We start from the raw sequence: 7,195 nt of genomic DNA on the forward strand, positions 1-7,195 counted from the left end.
GTGAACCCAATTTAAAAAAAAAAATTTGATAGGTGCTCTAATCAACGATAAAAATCGGACGACACATATATTTCTGTAAGCGCCGTCAATGAGAACTCGAAAAGGGACGATATGATTATTTTTTTTATTTTTTTTATTTATTTTTTTTTTTTGGTGTTAATGCAGACTTGTGAGGTGGGAGATCGGGTGTTGGAGCAATTTGATGTTACCCTTCCCAGCATGCGGGGCCCATCGGTCAAATCTCCTGCGTTTTCTTGAAATCGTTTGTTGCTCTGCTCCGCAAATTAGCTTATTCGAACACGTGGTAAGACGACTGTTGTCGGTATGAACAGCGCGTGCAGGGCCCAGTTTCGGTGCCTGCGTCGAAGAAGGTCGTGGACGGGTTTTGGTACTGTGGGCCCATTTATGCTTATTCCACACGAAAGCACTGCAAATCCGTATAATTACGAGGTGTTCTATCATGCAGGGGTGGCTCTGAATAAGGTTCAGATGAATTTTCCTTGCATACATATACAAACAGATATATATATATATATAATATTGATATACTAGGATCTATCTCTTGATTTATATATATATATATATATATATATATATATATATAAATCATTTTAAATTTGATCGAATTTATTATTATTATTATTATTTTTGGAAAAATTTATAACAGTGTTAAGAAAAATTATCCCATATAATGGGAGTACCAACCATTGAGAGTATTGAATTTTAATTTATTCATAAATCATACAGTGAGAGACAAGAGCAACGGGCAGTAATAAATAGTAATAAATTATGTACTATTTGTGAAATGAGATCCCTATTTCTATTAAAATGGATACAATATGATTCATATATTTTTGTTATACTTTAATGAGGTTAATATCTTGAATATTTTTAGTGTTTTACATATATGAGCTTATCATTTGGCCGCTCTTTGGCTCTGTTGGCTAAGCTTAGCTGACTTTGGGTCAATAGAATTAGATTGGTCTCATGATCTTGGTCGGCTCGATCAGCTTGGTCAGTTGAGCCCGATCAGCATGAGTCGATTAATCGATCAAGTTTAGCTATTGATACTTGATGACTGTGAGGGGCACCTAGATGCCCACAGGATGTTTAGAAATATTTAGGGATCGGATCTTCAATCATATTGAGTTTTCCATAATAGTTGTCTCGGATTCCTCTTTTTCTCGTTTCTAACCAACTGGTTCGGGCTTGGATCAACGGGTTGTCTTTTGATGCTTCCTGTGGCTCGGTTGACTTGGCCTTGCTAGTTTCAGCTTAGACAGCTTTACCCGGTTGGACAAGTAGGTCTTATGGTCTTTTGTTGGTAGGCCATTTTTCATCACACTATTTTATTCTAGAATTTTAGATATCATTTAGATCAATGCTAGCAAATTTTTTGTGTGCATATTTTAATTTTATAATTATTTATGTTCATGAAAGCGACGTCGAGACAAAAATAAGAGAATTTAAATTACAATCATATCACATTTTTTATTTATTAATGATTCAATAATTGAATTTTCTTGATTTTTTCACTTTTTAATTCTTATGAATAAGGTGTGACAAGACTCTTCTTCATTCATTATTTACTTTGTTGTATCTTTCGTTTAAGTTATTCAACTTTCAAGTGTTGTAATGGAGAATGTGTCAAATCCCTTGGGTTACATCCCCCTCTAAAGAACTGATTCATGTGGCATTTGGAATACCGAAGGAGCGATACCACATGAAAGGTCAAAAGAATAAGAAGTCATCAGTAAGAAGAGATAAGTGGTTGCAACCTCACTGCTAGATTAAGTGGGATCATTTAGTTTGTTCCTTGGCAATAAGCAAAACAATGTTCAATTGACCTACCCGATTGTTGATCCATCTCTTCAACCTTCTCCTACAACACAAGACCCATTGATCGCTCAGGCCACACAAAGGGCTATTGTTGCCCTCTCGTTGCATGGTGAGGGTGATGTGTCAATTACAGTGTCTAAGTTGGCCCGACTCTTTGGTATGAGTAGTCTCAGTCTTATTTGATATATTTCATTTTTTTTTCTTAAGTTCATAATATATATATATATATATATATATATTCACCTTTAAAAAATTAAAATAGAAATATTTTTAATGAGATAAAAACAATTTTGGAATATAATAATCCTGGATGATAACTCGCCTTAGGAGGGTGTGGGCAAAAATCTGACCACAACACCAACGACGGTTGGCGAGGGCAGACAACTCTTGATGAGGATGGTGGGGTTGAATGTCCAGATATTCTTGCCAAGACCTAGAGGGAAGTAGCTTATGGGCATTAGATGTCTCCTATATCATTGGCTCGCCGACCAGACAAAATTGAGAGCTTTTTTGATTATGCTACAAAGATTCAGCTAGATGATGAATTATGTGAGTTGTTGGCTCATATGGAGAAAGTGGAGAAGATGGATGAGGTGGTGGCTACTCTTCACCATGAACTAACAGATGTCTAAGATAGATTCTTTATACTTTGGGCTCTTGTTGAGACGAACTGACCAAATCAATTATGGTAGGGGGTATTTTTATACGAGGCAACTTTGGTTGGAGTATATCTCAGCCGAAGCGGTGACCGGCCCCTTGTAAAATATTTCATCTTGTGCTAGGTTTTGAACATCTTTTTGTAATTTTTAAACAAGTTGAGTGCTATGTTGATGACCTAATGTGTAAGAGGAAAGAAGGAAAAGACTACTTACATAACTTAAGAAGTATTTTGTAACATTTACCTCTATATGGCCTTAAGATGAATTCCTTGAAATACATTTTTTGGCATAACTTCTAGGAAATTCCTAGGGTTCATAATATAACACCAGGTGATTGAAATTGACCTAGAGAAAATTAAAGTAATATTAGAAACATCACCTCCCAAAACCCTAACCCAATTAAGTTCTTTCTAGGGTAGTAGCCTACCTAAGATAATTTATTTCCAACCTCGTTGGTATGTGTCATCCATTTTTTGCTTTAATCAAGAAAAATGCCAAGTTGCATTGTGATAAAGATTATTAATAAGCTTATGAAAACATGAAGTGAAACATATTGACACCTTCAGTATATGTGACCCATCTCAAGTCGGTCATTAATTCTTTATAAAAACTCTTTTAAATGAGTCCCTTGGTGCCTTATTAGCTCAAACTAATGAGACAAATAAAGAGAATGCATTATACTACTTGAGTTATTGATTTATCCCAACTAAAAAGAACTTTCCTCAAATCAAAAAAAAAAAAAACAACTTATTGACCTCATTTAAAAAAATGAGATAGTGCATACTCTCTCACAAAGTCAATCTTATTTTAAGTTTAATCATTTACATCGTTTGATGAACTGTCCAACTTTATCAAGACAAATAGTGAGGTGGTCAATGATCATATTATAATTCAATATAAATTTTATTCTCTTACATGCTATCAAAGGCTAGGCTTTAGGCTATTTTTCAATAGCACATCCATTGCCCATTGATGCTCCTTTAAATGACGAGGTACCTAATGAATAGATTCTAACTTTAGAAGATCGAGATAAATCATTCTCGGAGTTCTAATTTGATGGTGCTTCATCTGCCAATAGAGACTTTAACTCAAAATTATTAATCCCCAATAAAGCAGGATTATGATTGATATTCTTAACCTCTGAATGTGAGATGATGAGTTTTTCATATCATCTATCAGAGTCATGTACCAACAATGAGGCATAGTACAAAACCCTAATTACTAGTATGTAGTTAAAAATTTTGATGGAAATTCAAGACATCAAAGTTTTTTATATATTCACAATTGGTGATAATCAAATTGGTGGAAAATTCAAGCTTTTCAAACAATACTACCTGTATAACTTGAAATTGCTAAGCATGTACCAAATGTCGTATTGTAAAGAATACCCCATGGCAACCTTACTATTGTGGATGCTTTGGCAAGGTTGGTTAAAGAGAAAACTTGCTTGAAAGTGGAGTTTATACCAGTTGAAGTTCAAGGTTGTCAGACCCTCTCATATGTTGACATGGAGTACATTCATGGACATAACATCTAATGACAGGTTTTATCACTACATTGCAAGGACCAACTATTTGGAGATAACCCTTTGTGGATTACTTATGGAAAGGCATCAAGATAAGCCATTATGGGAGTTCCACTTTGATGATGCTTCATCTACCAAGAAAGACGTCAATTCAAAATAAGTAAATTTGACTAATATTCATAACTCCTAACTGTGGGTTGATCAGTTTTTCATATCATTTAATAGAGCCATGAATTAACGACAAGGTAGATTAAGAAGCCCTAATTACTATTCTGTAGTTAACAATTTTGATGAAAATTTAAGACATCAAAGTTTTTTCAGAGATTTACATTTGATGATAAATCAAATTGCTAAAAAATATATGATTTTCAAACCACAACTTTATCAATACTATAAGTATACCTTGAATTGCTAAGCATGTACTAAATGTCACTTTTATTGAATACCCCATGGCAACAATAATATTGCGGATGCTTTGGTAAGGTTGGCTAAGCAGACAAATCGCTAGAAATTGGAGTCTATATTCATTGAAGTTTAGGGTTGTCGGGCCCTCTCATTAATTGTTTAGGGTTTTTCATATCAATTAAGGGTAGGTTGCCATCACTGCACGAAACGAATCAAACTTCTCATTAATAACAAAATCATGAAGTTTAAATCTAGGAATTAAAGGCAATTTAAAACTTTAATAATTTACGCTTTAATCATTAATATGATACATAATAGAGTAATTTACATTATATTTATCATTACCATTCTAAGAAGAACCTAATAAGTCAAAGTCCCAAAGAACTATTTGTCAAGAGAATGAAAGAGCTAGCTTGTTATGGATTACTAGATCCTTTTAAATAAAAAAATGTGTTTTTAACTAATTTATTACTATTGTTGGTCACACCCTCGGCTCTATATGTCACTCTAATAATGTAAAGACTCTCCATAAGTAAAATTAATTTAATATTTATACACATTATAAAGATATTCAAATGAATAGAATTCATTAAATAAATAATTAAAAAAGTTTATGCGGCTTTAGCTTCATTCATACCTAATTTATAACCTATATTTTAAAGCAAATTTTAAAATCTAGGTTTGAAACTCATTTGAAATATATTTAAATAATTTTTGACATTCATTTAAATCTAATTTGAATTGAGTTTTAAACCCTTATATTGAAGCTAATTGTTGAATCTTAAGTTTGAAATGAATTTTTAGACTAGGTTCAAACCTTAATTAATATGAATATCAACCTTTGCTTTCAAGATAAGGGTATTAGCAAAACGAGCCGAGCTTGAGCGAGCTCAGGTTTGGCTTGTGTTCGGCTCGTTCGAGATAGCTCGTGTTCGAAATTGGCTCGTGTTCGAAATCAGCTCGTGAACAGTGTGTTCGTGTTCGGCTCAATTTAAATATTGGTGTTCGTGTTCTTATCGTGTTTGGCTCGAAATTGGCTCGTTAAACTAAAATTGAGAAAAATAGATGTAAAGTGTGAGATTCGAACCTGGATCAAATATATACAAAAGAAGACACTAACCACATTGCCACATTAGGTGTTATGATTTAAATTTAGACATAAATATATATAATATATTATTATATAAATAATATATTATTATATAAATAATATATATAATATATTGTTATATAAAAAGTTATATAATTTGTTTTTCGAGCCATTTTGAGCCGCGTGTTCGGCTCGTTTACGTTTCGAGCTTAAAAATTTGTTCGTGTTCGGCTCGGTTGGGCCCACCAACGGGCCGGACAACGAACGAGCCGAATACGAGCTGTTTAACGAGCTAAACACGAGCTGTTCACGAACAACGAGCCAAATTGACAGCCCTAATCAGACCTATCTCCTCCATTGTGTGATGAGAAGTAACAACAAAGACAACCATATTGAATGGATAGCCAATGCATTCTAATCTTTTAAAGAAAATCAATAATCATTTTTAGATGTGTTACATGAGAAGATTGTTAAATATTTCAAGCTTCATCATAGGAACAAAAGTAAAGTGACCCTATGATGACCGTTCGAGAAGATATTTGAAGAAGAGAATTTAAATTCGTTATAATGTTCTATGTTTTCATGTGAATAAGAGGAATTATGGCTTAGAATTTATTATGTACTTTTTTTTCTTGAATCAATAAATTTCAATATAAAACCAATCAGCATGGAAGAAACCATTCAAAAACAAGGCCACATCTCAATCCCAAATTCCAAAATTATTTTTTTTGACATGCACAAAAAGGAAATTTCTTAAATTTGTACTTCAAATTATTAAAAAAATAAACATTGAAAAGACATATTTCGTCGACTGCTCTGAGGAGTCCCACCACCACTACTTCCCTAAAAGAAGCCACGTCTTTACTCCCAACCCCCTCCCATCGCATCTTAGGGTCTGTTTGGGGCAGCTGCAGCTTATCCAGCTTATGCTGATAAGCAGCTTATCATGATAATCTGCTGATGAACAACTGATCTAGATAAGTTGGTTGGCTGTTTGGTTTGTGCGTTTGGAAACAACTGATTCTGGATAAATGACTATTTTGCCCCTGTTCTAAATAAGTTGTTTAGCTGTTTAGTTTGTGTGTTCTGCCCCTATTCATAATCACTCCATACACACGATAATACCAAAATGAAATTCATAACTGCAGCTCATTCATTTCCAAATCTTTCAAGAGAAAACAAAGAGATGAAGCCATTAAACTTCTATTTTGCCTCTTTTTGCATCAGCCATCCCAATGCAGAATCAACTTTGATTTCCAACAACCATCTAAACGCAAGCATGGCCATGGTGCACCTTATTCAGAATCTACTAATACAAAAAACCAACGTAGCAGGACAACAATTTTGGGTTATCTATTACTGTAAGATATGCATCCACAAATGAATAAAGCATTAAGCAAATCAACGACCCTCTAATAAAAATAAAATTTTTTCAGTGCGAGCCCCTGTAACATCCTTCAAATTTTCCAGAAAATGTATTTGTAACAACTCCCCAACTCTACAACCATTCTTAACAGAAAATGTATTAGTGTAAGGATCATTGAAAGTGGATTGATGAGCTACCTCGAAGTTTGGTATTATACTTGAATAAAGCTTGTGGAATCATACTTTATACTTGAATAAAGTTTGGTATTATACTTGAATAAATTCAATTATCTCTAAACTCTCTCTCTCTCT

This window comes from Phalaenopsis equestris, unplaced genomic scaffold, assembly GCF_001263595.1.
Source record: "Phalaenopsis equestris unplaced genomic scaffold, ASM126359v1 Scaffold001358, whole genome shotgun sequence".
NCBI classification, from domain to species: domain Eukaryota; kingdom Viridiplantae; phylum Streptophyta; class Magnoliopsida; order Asparagales; family Orchidaceae; genus Phalaenopsis; species Phalaenopsis equestris.